We start from the raw sequence: 19,077 nt of genomic DNA, 5'->3' as shown, positions 1-19,077 counted from the left end.
ATTATTTCATACCCATGATATCGTTTCTGTTTTGAGAGCCCTGGAGAAAATCAAAGTCAAAATAGGGCTAATGGATCTGAGGAGTTAATATAGGTCCTGTTTTTACAGGTTTATATTTTTATCATCCCTTAAGCATGGACTTTTCACTCTGATTGCTTCTTTGCAATTCAACTTCTATATCCACTCCCAACTCATTTCACCTTTGACTTTCGTTGAGTAGAATTGGTTATATATACCTTGTGCTGGGTTGTTCTCAGAGGATTACTGGAAAGAAAGGCATTTAGAGTTCAGAGGTTGTTTCTGTCAGAGGAGATAGGTGAAAATAGGATTAAATCCAGGTTTGAAACTTTCTCCTTTAGAATGGCTTAAAATATTAACATAATAAAAAATAAATTCACTTTCTAAAATGGGATGTGATTTTGACAGGGCTAAAAAGAAAGAGACAAAATAAAGATATTGATCAATAGGAGAGAATGAGTTGGCCTGGTGCTTAATTTCAAAGACCCTCCCCATTTCATTACTCACACAGGTAACCAAGTGTCCTGTAGTAGAAAGACAAAGGTTAGGTAAATTTGGGTTCTCTACCTGGCTCTGTCACTATGAGTCAGCCATATGACACACAGAGTGTTTTTTATTCTCTCTGGCCTATAGTTACCTCATGTTTGAAGTAAGGAGATTTGGAATAGGTGATATCGAACATTCTTTCCTAACTTGTCTTTTTCTTGTTGGCTTCTAGGAACTCTGTAAATTAGTGAGATTAACTGTTTGTCTATGATACAAGTACACATTTTTTTGTTCCCAATTTGATATTTGCCTTTTGACTTTGCTCGTTGTACTTTCTACCATGCATATTTTTTAAACATGTAATTGTGTTTATCAGTCTTATCTTTTTTGCTTCTGAGTTTCATGTAATAATTAAAAAGTTCTTCCACTTTCTATGGTTTCCTTTGGTGTTCTGATCTTTTTTTCATACTTCAAAATTAATACATTCGGAATTTATCGTATTATTAGGTGTCAGGAATAGAATCAGGTTTTATTCTCCCCTTTTTTTCTCTCTGGCCCATTTTTCTCAATACTATTTATTAAATAGTGCACCTTTCCCCCATATATTTGTAATGCCACTTTTTCTAAAATGCCACATATAGTTGTATATCTGTTCCTGGAGTTCATATTCTGTTCCATGACTTGTCTGTTTATTCATGTGCCAGTATGACACTATTTTAATTACAGAAGCTCTGTAATGTGTTAATACTTGAACACTGATTCCCCCCTATTACTCTTTTGTTCCAGACTTTTCTTGGCTAATTTTACTTGTTTATTTTTCCACATGAACTTTTGACTCAGCTTGATTATTCTGACAAAATGATGCTGACATTTTTATTAGACTTGTGTGAAACTTGCAGGTTAATTTAGGGAGAATTGACATCTTTATGATGTTGAGTCATCCTATCTGAGGACATAGAATGCTTTTTCTTTTGTTCACATCTTATTTTGTGTTCCTCTGTATCATTTTAGAGTTTTTTTCCATAATGATCTCATACATTTTTCTCTCGGACATTTTGTCTTTTGTGTTATTATTGAAAATGGGGAATTTTTCCTTCTGTTGTATCTTCTAACTGGTTGAATTTGAATACAAGAAGGCTATTAATTTCCATATATCCTACTATTTAATTATTAGTGTCTTCTGGTAGACTTTGATATGTTGCTAGTTTTCTTTTTGTGCAATCCTAATTGATTTATGCCCACTTCATAATAAGAATTTGGAAGCACTTTTTCCCCCCTGTATTCTACCACAGTTAAAATATCATTGGGATTATCTGATTTTTAAAAGTTTTGTTAGAATTTCTGTGTGAAATTTCTAGTCCAGGCACTTTATTATTTTGGTGGGTGGGAGAGAAACAGGGAAGGAGGTTCTTTGAAACCTTTCACTATTTGTATTTTGGGAATCTTTAAATTTTCTGCTGGAAATAGTTTTGGCAAGTTATACATTTCTGGAATATTATCTGCTTCATCCCAGTTTTCAAGTTTATTTCCATTGAATTGAGAAGAGTAGTCTCTTACAATTCCTTTAATTTCTTTATAATATGTGTGGAACCTGTAAATTCTACCTTTTATGTGAAAAAGGAGTCTTTGCAGATGTGATTAATTAAGAATCTTGAGATGGAGTAATTATTCTGGATTACCTGGGCAGGCCATAATTGCAATCACAAGTATCCTTATCAGTAACATGCAGAGGGAAATTCCACACTGAAGAGAAGACAGTGTGACCATGGAAGCAGAGATTAGAACGATGGGGCCACAAGTCAAAGAATGCGGGCAGCCACCAGAAACTGGGAGGCAAGGAGCAAATGTTCTCCTAGAGCCTCCAGAGGGAGCACAACCCTGCCAATATGTTGATTTCAGTTCAGGGGTACTGAGTTCAGACTCTGGCCTCCACAACTGTGAGAGAATAAATTTCTGTTGCTTTAAGCCATTACTGTTTATGATAATTGGTTACAACAGCCATAGGAAACTAATATATGTACTTGATGAAATTTTGTCGCAGACTCTGCACTCTGAGGAACCTAGGCTAAGGCAACAAAGCATAACCACTTGGGATAGCACTTTTTCTCCTTAAAGATATTGTGTTACTCTACTACTTTCTGACATTGAATGTTGCTGTGGAGAGTTCTGAGGCCAGGCCAATTTATTCTCTGATGTAAGTGACTATATTTTTTTGTCTAGATACCTAAATGATTTTCTTTTCCTTTTTCCTTCCTCATCTCCCTCCCTCCCTCCCTCCCTTTCTCTCATCCATTGTTGAAGTCCCATAACATCTTTACTAGGATTATATCTCTGTTGACTATTCTAGTTCAGTTTCCAAGGCATAAACAATACTATGCATATTCATATAGAATACCATATTATATATATCTATATATCTATATCTCTATATATATTCTTTTATCTTTATTTCAAGAATGCTTATCTGAATTATATCTTTTTAAAGCACTATTATTTTATTATTTTTTTTATAACCAAATACAGCCAACTAGCATTACTTCTCATCCATCATTAAAGGCATAAATATAATTCATTAGATATTTTTAAATAATGCACTATACAACAAACACAAAAAGTTAAATTTACAAAAACATTTTGATTAATTATATAAACTGGTAATTAAGAAAAGAGTAAAGCTGCTTGTTTCTTTCCTTATAAAATACAAATCTAAAGAGTTCTGTTAGTCTTAATGTTATCTTTATGTTAAAGTAGCAGAAAGTGTGGTACATACAGTTTCATCTAGAAAGGTGTATAATTTACATACCTCATACAAATAAATAAAATTTACATAACAAAATGAATACAGAGAGACTTAAGCTTTTATATTAGAAGTTGATGTTGAATTATCTTTTATGACATTATAGATTATTACATAAAACAAATTTTTGTACATTTATAAGCCTAAGAAAAGAAAAATAATTGTTTCTTGAAAAAGATCTCCCAGTAACCATTTGTTTATAATAGGATAAATGGAACCTCTAAGAGTTTAATGTCTACCAATTCTGGACTCCTTAGATTGAGTCAATAAATCAGATATGCTTCATGTTTCACAGTGATTGTTTCCTAAGTCACAGGTCTGCCTGTTCTCCTGAAGTACAGACAGATTGCGTATTTCTGGGGAGTATCTCTGGCATGATGGTTCTCTGTGTTGTTGTTATTGTGTATAAACTATATTATTTCTCCTTTACTCTCACGTACTTTTCTGTTATACTCAGTTATATATAAGTCCTTTGAGAACATTCTCAAGAAGAATATTCCCCTAAGAGAAGAAGTTTTAGAGATGGAAAATTAAAGATAGGAAACCTGGGCTTTGGTACGTCCATGGCTTTCCCTGTATTTGCTGAAACTTCTTCCAGATGGATGATGTTGAAGTTTCGAAACATGATGGCAAGCTCCAGAACTCTGATTCCCCTCCCCCCCTACAAATCCAGCATCTACCTGATGGCTCCCTTTTTATTGGACCTTTTTAAGACTGACTGTTTCAGCTTTTCATTGTTTACTTTCTTTTCTTGCTTTTATTCTTAGCCTCAAAGAACTCCACGTGCCTCGTTACATATGTAATTTTGGTTATCTGCTCATTTATATGATCATCTTTTGAAGCTTTGTTTCCAGTGCATGGCTCTGCTGGCTTATTCTATTGCTGAAGTGAAAAATAGGACCCTGTCAAAGACCTGCTTAAGTTTCTGCAGGTGTTTCTGTCTGGTGGGCTAGCATTACTAGAAAAAGGAAGGACTTGGGCTTTTAACTTCCACAGCAGCATGTTGGAGATGCCTGAAGATGAGGAATGACATCCTTGTCCATATTCTGTTGGACTTTTATGCTTTCGCATGCGTTTTCTCTTTTCTACCTCTCCAGAATAAGCAGTAGCTGCTTTGTTCAACAACCCATTTGCAATTCCAGTGATAAATGGGCCTGTTCAGACCATGTCAGCTCATGGATTCAAAAAGATCTATGTCTGCCTTTCTGTGACAAGAAACCGCCTCTACATATTTCCCTGCAGCTAACAATCTGCCTTTCTGCCTCATGGGTGAGCATGTTTGAGGAAATCTTCATTACAGCCATAGAGCTTGGGGTGGGCGTTGGCCCGAGAGCCATGGGCTGGCTGTAGCATGGACCCATGGTGGAGAACAGCAGGGCAGTGTGACTTGCTGTAACTCCTCTCCTGCGCCCTGGGAGCCTGGTGTGGGCTCAGCAGAGGACAGTCACACCACTTTTTCCTCCTGTACTGGTGCCAGTGTGGGTCTGCCTTGTAAATATGTGTTCTAGTTTTTCCTCCTTTTTTCAAGGATCCCAGTTATATACCCTTTTGTATCGTCTTTCGTTTTCTTACAAACCCTTGTATTTGTTCTCTTATTTATTTTCTCTTTGCTTTCTAAGGTGTTTGCTGTCTGTTGTCCCTCATATTACTCTCCTTTTGTCCTTTATAATTTTGATAGTTTCATTTTTCTTCCCACTGCTTTTCTTGAGCACTCACAACTCATATATTTATCTTCTCCTGCTCTCTAGTCATCTTGTCTGTAAGTTCTTTTACTTCATGCTCTTGCTTCATAGAATTGATTGCTTCTCAAGTTTTTAAAATTCAAGGACAACATTTAGTCGTGATTTTTGTATGCTTCATGACACTGTTTTTCGGTGTGTTATGTATCTACTATTTATTTTTCTTCTTTCTTTCTTTTTTTTTTTAAAGATTTTATTGCGGAAGGGGAACAGGCCTTTTTTGATAATCACAGTGACAAGTATTCAGGGGCTAGGGATCTGGGATCCTAAATCTCAGTAATGCTTACAACAGTCCTAGCACTAAAGATTGTTGGCTGAAATGCCAGCAGTCTCCCATTGCAAAACTTGGTAAATGGCTTGACAATTACAGCCACGTTGCCTTCCTGGAGTAAGTGCCTGTTACTAAAACCTTTCCCAGATTGACTATTTGGGGCATGTTTTGGTCTTCTATTTTAAGCAATCCAGATAATTTCAATTTTTTTAATATATGTATTTATTATTTCCTAAATATAATATCCACGAGTGGACTGTTAGAGTTTCTTCATTTTTATGGAATTCTCATACTGTTATTGGTGCTCAGTAAGTATCTGTGGATTTCATTAGACTGAAATATCTTCTTGGATTCATGTTTGATGAAGTGCTTTCCATATTGTGGGTGCACATGAGTAAAATGTGGGTTCCCCTTTTGTTTTCTGTAGTTTGAACTGACAAGAGACTTGCGAATAAACAATTGAGAAAAAGACATTCCCTGACGGTAGCCATCAAGTGTAATAAGACTCAAGTCAAATGTCCCAGCTGTCACAGTAAAATACAGCCTATTGACTTCCTTCCCACTAAGGAAAAGCATGGCTTGCCACTTACCACAGACAGCTTGGAGAGAAAGTACCACCCTAAGAACTGCAGGAAGGAATGTCCCAGGTAGCTGAAAGGCACAAAATAAATCTGGTTGCATGTGTCCCTAGTAGATAACCACACGTTTTTATAAGAGGTGAGGGTGCGCTATGCAATTATCTTACCTTAAGAGTTAGGAAGTAGATAGTACCATAGTTAAAATATAACGAAAGTGACCAGCAGCATTTAAAAAATATCATTAAATACCAACTATGTACAAACTCTTAGTAGAGAGCAGTGGGGAGGGACAGTGGCTTACACAAAGATGAGAAGGATCTTTGGACCTGCCTTCTAGGGTTTTGGAATCTCATCTGGAAGCTAAGCATGTACATAAACAAATCTAATAACTATAGATTGTGACACATGTTATGACAGAGGTAATAAAAAAAGATAGTGAGAATGTAGGGAAAAAAAGGTTATTTTTAATAGGAGGGAGGCAAATGAGTTAAATCCAGGAGGAATAATACTTTAAGTTGAGCCTTAAAAGAAGCGTAATGTGTGGACTGCTGAATAATATGTAAATATCATTGACTCCATCATCTTAGGACAGCATTAAGACATATCATGTTTCGTAGCTAAAGAGTGCTATTACATACATCATTCATATGGCTATCTTAATACTAACAGATGGTTTATGTAATTACAGTCTGAAAAAACAGTGTTAATGGATTTAAAAATTGAGGTATAGTAAAAATTATTACAGCGATTTCCTACAGATTTCTTAACTTATGATTGAGTGTACACATATGTCTAGGTTGTCCATGTCAGGTGAAGTGGCAGCTAATATACCCTCTATATGTCCACATAGCTTCAGTCTACTGACATTGACTCCTCGAAGTATCCCATTCAACCAGAACCAAAAATAAAAACGTCATTCAAAATGATGTTTAAATAAATTCTGTTCTTATAAGATCAACCACTCTTACAGCCCGGTACTACGGTCGTTTACGTTCTTTGAATTCAAGGAATTATATATGGGCTATTAAGCAGTGTCTTTCATTTGGTTTGGATACTGTTATCGTTTCGATGAGGGACAAATAGCTTGGCTTCTCTTCAAGAAATGCTACTTCGTGATGTCTTGGATCTTCTTAACTTAGATATGTCTAATGTATATACATAGCTGAGAAGCAAAAGCTGTTCAAGTACATGTCAGTGAGCCCAGACCTTTAGAGCTGTGAGCAAAAACTGATTTAACTATTTCAGTTCTTCCCGTACACTTGCTGTCTTTGACAGGAGGCCTCTGTGCTCCCTTGCTCCTCCTTGCAGTCGTGAGGAAGGAGCTCACATGGATCCCTGTGTAACCATAGGCCTGGTGGGTACAGCATGGGAGGACATCTGGGAATGCTGTACTTTTCTGTCTGGTGGCTCAGCAGAAGAGGAGGTGGGCCCCAAGGTTTCCTGCAGCCCACTGCATCTTACGGATGGCTGACACTAATCCACAGGGCGTCCTGCGGTCCAGTTAGATGGCGCTGGGGGGCCACTGATGTGAAGCATACATAGCCCAAGGGAGATAACAAACTGCTCTTGGCGACATAACGGCACAGTTCTCTTGGAATTTTAATTTACTTCAGAATTTCCTTGCAGAAAGCATATCCTGGAAGTTTCCTGTGGTTACTATGAATAGTGAAGTGACAGAAGAGAAAGAGAACGAGGTGATAATATGAATTAAAATGTCAATAGTGTTTTCCAAATTACGCATTCTAATATAATGCGCACAATTGTTCAGTGACAAAGTCTTCTTATTATTCCCACTTTACAGATAAGGAGTTTGAGGAGAGATTAGGTAGTTTGCCCAAGGTCATTTGCCAGTGGGTGGAGGAGATGAGAAAATAAGTGCTAATACTAATGATGAGCCAGGTACTGTGTGTGCTCCTCGTGAATTAGTAAATTCAATCCTAACAACAATCTATGTGGCAGAGACTTAACACTGGCCCCATTGCTTCTTTCTCTATTCTTTCTTTTTTTTTGAATGTATGAGGAACTAGGTAGTGGAGATCACTTAGTTTAAGGGATAAAGACTAACCTTGAGTCAGGTCTTCAGACTCTGATTCTATACTGAGGTGCAGCCCAAGTTACGTGGCGTCTTCTGATGGCAGTTTGCGATTTCTATCCAGACACTGTGCTAAGATAAGTCTATATAAAGCACTTTGCACATTGTCTTGCACATAAAAAAAAACATGCTGTAATTGAGAGCTACTATTAATGTGGGATTAGTAAGGGTATATTTGCGTGCTACCTTTGTTGTAAAGACTTCTGATGCTTTTACAACGTTTGTTAGGCTTATCAAATGCTGGATTTTACTGAGCCTTTACTCATTGTATAAGGCATCTTGTCAGGTTGTAGTTAGAAAGACTGAAATTCAATGACAAAATGCGGCTTTTCTAAATTGACAAAGTGTCTGTAGCAAGTCAGGCTAGCAAGGCACAGCAGCAGGGAAGATTCTTACTGTGCTTGGCTATATGTTATTCTTTCCTGGCCTGTGAGCTCACAATGTCATTTAAAAATGCTTTGTAGTTTTCCAAGTGCTTTCAAATGCATTCTTTCATTTGTGCCTCACAACAATATTGTCGGGCAGCCATTATCATCCCTGTTTCATAAATAAGGAAACTGAGACCTAGAGTCAGAGGTTAAGATTCCATTGACACACTAGGAATTGGAGGATCCAAAGTCCAGAGCAGATTCCCTGACTCAAAGCTCAATGCTCTTCTCACTACACGTTGTTGCCTCATGTTTCTATTAAGGTTTCAGTCTCGTTACATTAGTTATGAGCTACCAGAACCTGACAATGCAAATGTAACAAAGTATCGCAGGGGTTGGCTTTATGAAATACATGAACAAAAAAGGAAATTTGATGGGCCCACCATTGAAATCTTAAAAAGTTAATGCAACAAATATCCAACAAGTATTTATTTGGTCTCCACTTTGTTGGTGACATTGTGTTAAATTATGTGAGGTATATAAAGAAGCAGGTGCCAGGAATGCTGGGAAAAGCTTTCAGCTCAAGTTAACACATTTTTAGACGTAAAAAAAATTATAGGAATCGTGTCATGGTAATTACATGTCTTATTTCGCTAATTAAACTAAAATCAAAGATAACTTGGACCCAAGTACAAAGAAGTAACTGTGTTTTATTTATCTTTATATTTCACATAATGCCTGGCTCAATATCTTTCCAGTTGAATGAATGAGTGAATGAATGAATGAATAGGAATACAGAATCAGGGCTCCTGCTCTGCAGGAACTTATGGACTAAATGGAAAGATAAGAAACTTAATTAAATAAAATACAAGATTAATAGATGACCATAAGGTATAGGGAAGAGAGGCATAATTTCTAGTAGAGATAATCAGGGAAAGCTTCATGGAAGAGGTACTTATTGAATGACAGATAAGTAATAAGGATTTCTGTTGTTCTTTTTTTAAAAGCAATGTAGATAAACTAGTCTAGTGAAAATAAGAAGTATGAGATTTGAATCTTTCATCACCCTGTAGGTGGGCATTCAAAATACTTTTGTTGAATGAATGAGTGATTGAATCTTTCCAACAAAAATTTTAATATATTAGCTTTTAAGAGTGAAATGCGTTTGAGATATCTTGATGTTACTTGGAATCAGTTAGATAAAAAATGACTAGACACTGTGATCAAAGATCTTGCCATTCTCAGTTTGGCCCTTCTTGAAATCACAGAGGTATCTTAGACAGTGTTTCACTCTGTTACAGAGATTCAATAAGCCTGTACAATTCAGAGAAGGATTTTAGATGTATAATCAAAGAGTGAAACATACATCTTTGAGAGGTAGCATCATTTACTTGAGAGGGGGCACACCAAGCCAGAAGTTCAGTTATATCCTCATTCCTGACTTACACCATTCAATTTTAACCTCTTTTGGCAGCCTGCCCATAAAAGCTAGTATATGCGAATCCCTGCTTGATTCTTACTTTCGGTTATACTCTAGTCTTCGTATTGATCATTTGGTATTTCTTTTCACAGAAAACCACTTGCAGTACCTCCTAGGTTACTCTCAGAGCTGGGACTTTTATACCAACAATAAAAGGAAGCATTATTTACAATAAGGCATTTTTCCTTTTGATGGCAATGACTCACAGTGCTTTTCTTTACCCAAGAGTAAAATAATAATTCTTCTACCTGAAATGTAAGGGTTTTTGTTTTGTTTTGTTTTTTATGTTTCTAAATTTTACCTGCAGTTGTAATCATCAAAAGAATAAATAAAAACTTAAAGCACTAGTAACGGAAGTGTAATAAAAGTTTGCTTGTATTACAATAAGTAATAAATACATTCAATGGATTTTCCAAATATTGTACTTTTGTCTGCTTCCCTTTAGAAACATTTTGAAGAATAATAAAATTAAAAAGTCAACAATGTTAATATTACAAATGTAAATTATTTCATGTTTTTGGTGATCACATTTTATTCCCTGTATATGCTCCCATTGAGGAGAACCCCATTTAAATTGGATGCCTGCATAGGCTCAGTAAAGTCCACATAACTTGAAAATTTGACTTACAAACCCATGATGAACACTTTTCAAAAAATAACTTTAAATTAATTAGCACTGTGAGGTGAATCTGTCTCTTGAAAATACATATGGTATATTTTTGAAAACTTTGTATATAGAAATGTTTGCAAATTTCTGTATGATAAAAAGTGAGCCTTTTATAAAACTTCTCAGAACTTTGTGAAGTTCAGAGATTTGTATTATCCTCCATCTTTTCTTAGAAGTCCATGTCATGCTTTTATATATTTTCAATGATTACTACTATGTGATTATGTTGACTTGGAATTCTCCCCACACCCCCCCCCCAAAAGAATGATGGGAATAATTGAACATATATCATAAACAATAGGAAAGGAGACTTTTAAAAGTATTTATAGAAAAAAAATGCTTTCATGGATAGAAACCCAAAGGTGAATACGTTTCAAAGAAGATGTGAAGTTCCTTCCTTAAGGCAGTATGTTTTTCTTTTTTGCATCTTTTTGTTTTACCTTGTATTTATTTATTTTGACATCCAGTATTATTTTATGTTAATTTCAGTTGTACAGCATAGTGATTAGGCATTTATATAATTTAAGATGTGATCCCCCTGACTAGTCTACTACCCACCTGGCACTATGCATAGTTGTCATATTATTGACTATATTCACTATTCTTTATATCCCCATGACTATTTTGTAACTATCAATTTGTACTTCTTAATCCCGTTATCTTTTTCACTCACCTCCAAACCCCCACCCATCTGGCAACCATCAAAATGTTCTCTGTACCTATGAGTGTACTTCTGTTTTGTTTGTTTGTTTATTTTGTTCTTTAGATTCCACATATGAGTGAAATCACATTGCATCTGTCTTTCTCTGTCTGACATACTCCACTCAGCACAATACTCTCCAGGTCCATCCATGCCACCATAGATGGCAAGAACCCATTCCCTTCTATGACTGAACAATATTCCATTATATATGTGTCCCTTCTCCTTTTTATCCATTCATCCATCAACAGACACCCAGGCTGCCTCCACATCTTGGCCATTATAAACAATGCTGCAATGAACATATGGATTCATTCATATCCCCTTGAAGTAGTAATTTGGATTTCTTCAAATAAATAACCAGAAGTGGGATTACTGGGTCCTTCTTTGTCTCTTGTTATAGCCTCTGGTTTAAAGTCTATTTCGTCTGGTATAAGTATTGCTATGTCAGCAGCTTTTTTTTGTTTGTTTGCATTTTCATGAAATATCTTTCTTCCCATTCCTTTGCTTTCAGTCTGTGTGTATCCTTTAATCTGAAGTGAATCTCTTGTAGGCAGTATGTGTAAGGGTCTTGTTTTCTTATCCATTCAGCCACGCTTTGCCTTTTTTTTTTTTTTTTTTTTTTAGGAGGGTGCAGCTCACAGTGGCTCATGCGGGGATTGAACAGGCAACGTTGGTGTTATTAGCAACATGCTCTAATCAACTGAGCTAACCAGCCAACCTGCCCTATGTCTTTTGATTGGGATATTTAATCAATTTACATTTAAAGTAGTTGATGTATATATAGTTATTGTCATTTTATTCATATTTTTTGTCGTTTTTTTCTTTTCGTCTTAAAGAAGTCCCTCTAAGATTCTTTGTAATACTGGTTTGGTGGTGATGACATCCTTTAGCCCCCCCCCCCCTTTTTTTTAATATCTCCTGCCAATCTTTTCTGGCCTGCAAAGTTTCTGTTGAGAAGTCAGATCCCAGTCTTATGGGAGCTTTCTTGTAGGTAACTCACTGCTTTTCTCTTACTGCTTTTAAGATTCTTTCTTTGTTTTTAAACTTTGGCATTTTAATTGTGATGTGTCTTGGTGTGGGCCTTGGTGTTCATCTTGTTTGGGGCGTTCTGCAATTACTGGCCTTGTATATCTATTTCCTATGCTAGGTTAGGGAAGTTTTGAGTCATTATTTCTTTGAATTGGTTTCCAATTTCTTTTTCTCTCTCTACTCCTTCTGGTACCTCTATGATGCAAGTGTTGGTATACGTGAGGTCATCCCAGAGGCCCCTTAAACTACTGTGTTTACCCAAAAATGAGACCTAGCTGGACAATCAGCTCTAATGCATCTTTTGGAGCAAAATTTAATATAAGACCTGGTATCATACTATATTATATTATATTATAGACCCGGTCTTATAGTAAAATAAGACTGGGTCTTATATTAATTTTTGCTCCAAAAGACACATTAGAGCTGCTTGTCTGGCTAGGTCTTATTTTGGGGGAAACACAGTATCATCTGGTATGAGCCACAAAGCAATCCACAGATATTTGGTTGCTGCCTGCACTGTGCTTGGAGGTGCCTCGAGAGTCCAATCTGCGAATCAATGCCTGCCATCCTGGGCTTAGGGCAGCTCAGCTAGAGGTATGGGACATGCTAAAGCCAGATGCTGCTTGTTTGGGTTACATGAACCTTTGAGAGATTTTATGAAAATTTGCAGCATGAGCTAAGACAGGTTGTTTGTGTGGAAAAGCCACTGGAAGAGGCTTAGGTGTGCCTGAAAGTTGGTTGGGGCGGGGCCTCAGGGAATCACTGGGGCGGGGCAGAGGACAGGTGGTAATCAGTTTGATGGAGACTCAGATATGATGCCTGCTTGCGTCTGCACACAGGGAAGGGGAGGGCTCAACAAAAGAACATTGGCTTCCACCAGCTCCTTCCTTTGGGATAAAGCTGCCCCTCTAGTCTTCACCCTAAAGTTGACGGTTCAGTTCCTCACCATATGTCCGTGGTAACTTTTGAGCTGCTACCCCAGCACTGGCGCTCAGAGCAGGTGAGTCTGTCAGCAAGTAAGTCTGTGCGCGGGCCATTTATAAGGAACCCTAGGACTGCAGCTGTCCTGTGGCTTGCTCAGCCACAATCTCTGCTGTTTTTCACAGCCAGAAGTTACGGGAACTTCTCTGCCTGGCACTGAAACACTGGGCTGGGGAGGGCCTGGGACCCCTTGCTTCTCAGGGGGGGACCTCCACAGCTGAAATATCCCTCCTAATTTTTAATCGTCACACAAGGGTGTGGGACCAGCCTGTTCCATGTCTTTGCCCCTCCTACCAGTCTCAAGGGAGCTTCTTCTGTTTTTCCGTAATTATAGGGCTTTTGTTCAAGTAGACTTCAGGTGATTCTCAGTGATGGTTGTTGTGTAGTTTGGTTGTAATTGATGTCGTCCTGAGAGGAGGAGAGCACAGCATTTACCTACTCTGTTATCTTGACTAGAAATCAAGGCAGTATTTTTCAAACCTTGGCACGTAGTGGGTCACTTGTGGAGGCAGTTTAAAATAGGATTTCTGGACCTATTCTTAACGGGTGTCCATATTCTGTAGATATTTGAAACAGGAAAGGGCTGCATGAGAAAAGGGTAAGAGGGAGGGATTTAAAAGGAGTGGAAAAAGCTTATGAGGATGATGGATTTGTTCTTTATCTGAATTCTAATGATGGCTCCTTGGGTGCATATATTAGTCAAAACTTATGTAAAACATCAATAAAGCTTTTAAAATTAGATAAAGTGGACCATGGGCAAAGGAAAGAGGGGATTCCTTGGATTTCTGAGGCATTAATTTTAGAGGTTCTCATATCTGATATTGAAGCCCCTTCTGACCCAATCACATTATGGGTGTTTTGTTTTGTTTAGTTTGGTTTGGTTTGGTGTGTGTGTGTGTGTGTGTGTGTGTGTGTTGTGAAGGAGCAGTAGCACTAGGCCTCAGGCAGGACCTAGAGAGAAGAGTAGCCTTTCCTGCCCCTTGAGGGTCCATTCACTGTGTGTCTGTCATTGGGTGGAGTACACGGTCTTCACTTTGACTTCTAAGCCCCTCTGGTGAATGTGGAGCCACAAAGAAGTTACAACCTCTTTCACACTGCCTAGGTTGTTTGGGTTTTAATGGAGGGGAATGCAACAATTGTGGGGATTGAGAACAGCAATCCTAGAGAACTTCTTGCAAAATGATCTCTGAGATTTTTAGGCAGATGACCACATATGTGTGAGGGAAATGACTTATTTATAGGCTTTATGAGCATTCACTAGGTTGTTTAGCAATAACTTGGACTAAAACACCTCAGGATAGGAGAAAATTGACTTTACTAAGAGAAGATGGTGGCTTGGAGCATTTGAATATTAAAAGAGATATGATTCAGCTGGATGGTGGGAAGCAAATTTACTGAGAACAAACAGGGAGATAGGATCCATGTGTTGCCTATTCTTACTTTATATGGATGAGGAAGTGGAGTCAATATTGATTGTGAACTTTCCCTGAAGTCATGCACACATTGTGACTTTCTGAACTAAGGGAAAAAAAAAACCCCAACTTTTTCAGTTCTCAAGTATCTGCTCTTTCAACAGCTCTTTCTACCATCTGCAGATCCTTTTTCCCAACTGCAGATCTTCTTTTTTTTTTTTGACTCTGAAAAAATGAACTGCAAACTGGAAAGAATAGAACAAGCATAATTAAGGGGTATTTGAAGATCAGCAAGATCAGACGTGGGAGAGCACCTAGATGCTATAAATTAGTATGTTAATTTAGAGTCATAAAAATTATATATTGGGATCCTGAAAGATCTTGCAGGTGGAAATGTAGGATCGCAGTCTTGGATAAGTCTTAATGAATAACAGTTATTTTTAAAATGGGAATTTGAAAAGATAAGATTCTGGAGTCTGACAAATCTGATAACATCCTTTCAAAACCATCATGCTATGTCTCTCATCTATAAACAGACAGGGTTTAGATGACTCAATTCTCAGATAAACCTAATCATAATCCAACATTCCTGGGATAAGTAAGTATTGTAGGATCAGGCTAAGAAATATCCTAATAGGCTCTTTTAAGAGCATGAGTGATAATTGGAGAAGTACACTGGAGCATGGTTTTAAAACATTGGCTGTAAGTAATTTAATAAGAGTTTTCATATATAGTATTATATATATACATATATATGTACAATACTATATATATGGTATTATATATACACATATATACTCATATGGAGAGAGAGAGAGAGACTCTATGGGTGAGTTGTACTTATCCTTCCTAAGGCTATGCCTTAGGAAATAGGTGTAACTCTGAATGAGTTTGGCAGGAGAATGAATATTTCTAACTGTTGGAATATGTAAATAGGTTTAAAAAGAGATAACCTCTTATTTATGTAAGGTTCTAGCAGCTCAAGTTCTACATCTTCCAGGAAGATATTTTCTCTGGCTTACATAGGCCACATTTATTTGATCTTTCTCTGAACTTCTCTTGCTCTTAGAGTCAATAGCGTGCAGGTTATTCCATAAGTTTTACTTGTGTCAACTATGTGCAATGACCAGGTTAGATGTGACAGGAGATACATACATGAAAAGGTAATTGGGTTATCAACTTTTTGAGGTCACCTGCAGAAGTCTTCATTGTTCCAAAAGTGGGTCAGAGCTTATGAGGGAGACAAAACATTTCAGTTAGAATTTAGGAATTCTAAATAAAGGGCAAGAAAGTGAGCCATGGCTAGACTATGGAGTTTATGAGGTAGGAGATAAAGCTGGCACTGTAGATTGGGGTCAGATTGTGGACAACCCACAGAATGGGAGAAAATATTTGGAAACATATATCTGATAAAGGACTTGAATATAAAATATACAAAGAACTCATAACTCTTTATAAAAAGATTAATCCAATTTTTAAAAATGGTCAAAGGATCTGAATAGACTTTTGTTCAGAGGTGTACAAATTGCCAGTAGGCTCATGAAAGGATGCTTAACATCATTAGTCAGCAAGGAAATGCAAATCCAAATGACAATGAGATACCATTTCACACCCTTCAGGATGGCTATAACAGAAAGGTCAGATGATAACAAATGTTGTCAAGGACACGAAGACATCAGAGCTTCAAACACTTCTGGTAGGAATGTAAATTGGTGTAGTCACTTGGAAAATGACCTGGTAATGCTTCAAAAGTTAAACAGAGATGCCATTTGATAAAGCAATTTCATTTCTAGGTATATAGCCAAGAAAAATAAAAACTTATATTCACATAAAGACTTGTATACAAATACTTATAGCAGAATTATTCATGATAGCCAAACAGTGGAAACAACCCAAATATTCATTGAGTGGTGAAGAAATAAACAAAATGTAGTATATTCATACATTGGAATATTATTCAGCCATAAGATGGACTGAAGTACTGATACATACTGCAACATGGATGGACCTTGAAATCATGATAATAAGTAACAGAACCCAGCCTCAAAAGGCCACATATTATACGAATCCATTTATATTAAATATTCACAGTAGTCAAATCTATAGAGACAGAAATTAGGTTAGTGGTTGCTCAAGACTGGTTGGGGGAGGGAAAGTGTACAGACTTGGGGTGGGGGGTTGATAGTTAAATGGTACAGGGTTTATTTTGGTGGTGATGGATATGATTGTGGTGATGGTTGCACAAGTACGTGAATGTAACAAGAAATATGGAATTGTACACTTTAAAACAATGCATTTTATGATATGTGAATTAGATCTCAATAATGCTGTTATAAAAAAAACTAAACTCTATAAACTTAAATTATAATTACTAATATGAATTAGTGATATATTTTATCTTTAAAATCTTCCTACCTCTGTATGCTGAAAATGCCTAAAAACAATGACCAACTCAATAGCAATGTCCTACCTTTAGGAGTGAGATTGTCGTCTCTACCACTGACATTATTAAAAAGGAACTTGCATTTTTTTTTTTTTTTTTTTTTGAGTAATGGCTGATTCTACATATGGGACAAAAATAAATGTACAAAGTGAGCCTGAAATATCTTCTGGTATTGGAAAGCAAGGTAACTATTAAAGACTGTTGGATGATATCAGTAGAACTCAACAGGCAACCCGAATAAGGTCTCGCTGGTCAAAGATGAAACCATTTGAGCATCAGTTTAGACAAAAACTGCAATGGATTGAATCACATCAAATATGTTTAATTCCATTGGCTTATAATGTTACTAAAAATAAGTCACTGATGTGTTTGGGTGATATTTGTTTATTTATTTATTTAAAACTTCTAAAAGAAAGAATCAAGCATTTTTCCTCAGTAACCAAATAATTGATGAGGGGACATTTTCCTATATTGAAGTATTCTATTTCATAAATGAAGAGAAAATGACAAATATCACTACTGTGTACCACCCTAATGAATTAATGGTCTAAATAATAATCACCAATATTTGATAACATCAAAACAGAGAGACAACCTTGTACATTCTAACAGAAGTATACGATATTACCTGTGTGGGAAAATTTGTCCAGAAAAGAAAAAGAAATAATCTAAATCTGATCAAGCATCTAGGTTCACCTATCAATTTATGGGAAATATGTGACAAAGGAAATTTGTAAATGATGATTATGTTCTCTACATTAGCGTAATGGGCTTTAAAAAACGCTACAGGGTAAATGATCTAGTGTCTTCAACAGCGACAACAACAACAAAAATTCAAGAAACAAGAACAGAAGGAGAAAGCTTTAAAAGACATATCAGCCATCTTAATGTTTGGACCTTATTTGGATCCTGATTTAGGCAAATGATCTGTTTAAAACTTGTGAGACAATCAAGGATATGTGAGCCCTGTCTGGATAGTTGATGATATTAAGGAACTATAGTTAGCTCATTAGGTGTGATATCGTTTATGCTTTCTAAAAGGAATCTCATGTTTTAGAGATACATGCTGAAATACCTCTTCAATATGAAATGATGTCTAGGATTTGCTTTTAAATAATTGAGGGACTGACTAGTGGGCAAAAATATAGTAAAACAAGCTTGTCATGTGTTAATAGTTGAAGGTGGGTAATGACATGGGTAAACTGAAGTTAAAATACTATTGCCACCATTTGTGTTTGTTTGAAACTTCGGTATAAAATTTAAAAGTAAATTTACAAAAAGGAGTAGTAAATGTTTTTAGACCCTGTGATCAGTAAGACATAATTTGAGGGAAGGGAAATACAGGAACAATCCTTGGCAGCTCTTTTGCCTCTCTTAGAGAACCGTCATTGTGTTTCTATTCTGCTCTGCTACAGGTGTAGGTCTCTAAGCTCAACTCAGCCAAACCAAGGATGTATCAGAGCTAATGAATTAGTAATTTGAAGTCAGACTGTATCATAAGTTTAACTATTTATATTTATTTGTTTGAAATATTCAATTCATTCATTTCCCATGGGTGACAAGGATTTTGCCTGTAGATAATAGCAGGCCGTGGGTGTTTCAGCATCAGTGAAATTCTATTTAAAAAATTAACTGGAAAGGGGAAGGACTGACTTCATTAAAAACCAAAGGAAGGAGAAGGAGAGTACAGGTTTAATGGAATGTGGAAGAGTACCAGACAAAGAAGTAATGCTCCATTATCAACTGAAAAGGAATGTAATCTGACTAAGAAAAAGGGAAGAGTTTTCATGGGTTTGAAAAAAGCCTATATGTTTAAAAAATGAATAAGCTTACTTCATGTTTAGGTAGCCCTTTTAATAGGAGAGTAATTTACAAAGGTTGAGGTGGACTTATTTCCCTAAAATCAGGAGACATTTTGTGATTGTGATATTGGTTTTTAGTATTAAGGTATTTTGATATTTAGGATTTACTACACCATGGTAGACACAGGGATATAAACATTAATAAGAACAT

General features: G+C 36.5%; 1 long non-coding RNA gene across 1 annotated transcript in view; it reads left to right on the top strand.

Moving 5' to 3' along the window:
- The window catches only part of LOC141571336 (uncharacterized), a 264,152-nt gene that overhangs the window by 152,911 nt on the left and 92,164 nt on the right, over positions 1-19,077 (top strand). The gene's annotated exons all lie outside the window — the stretch shown is intronic.

Source organism: Rhinolophus sinicus, linkage group LG04, assembly GCF_036562045.2.
Source record: "Rhinolophus sinicus isolate RSC01 linkage group LG04, ASM3656204v1, whole genome shotgun sequence".
Classification (NCBI taxonomy): domain Eukaryota; kingdom Metazoa; phylum Chordata; class Mammalia; order Chiroptera; family Rhinolophidae; genus Rhinolophus; species Rhinolophus sinicus.
This window is presented reverse-complemented; position numbering and strand designations above follow the sequence as displayed.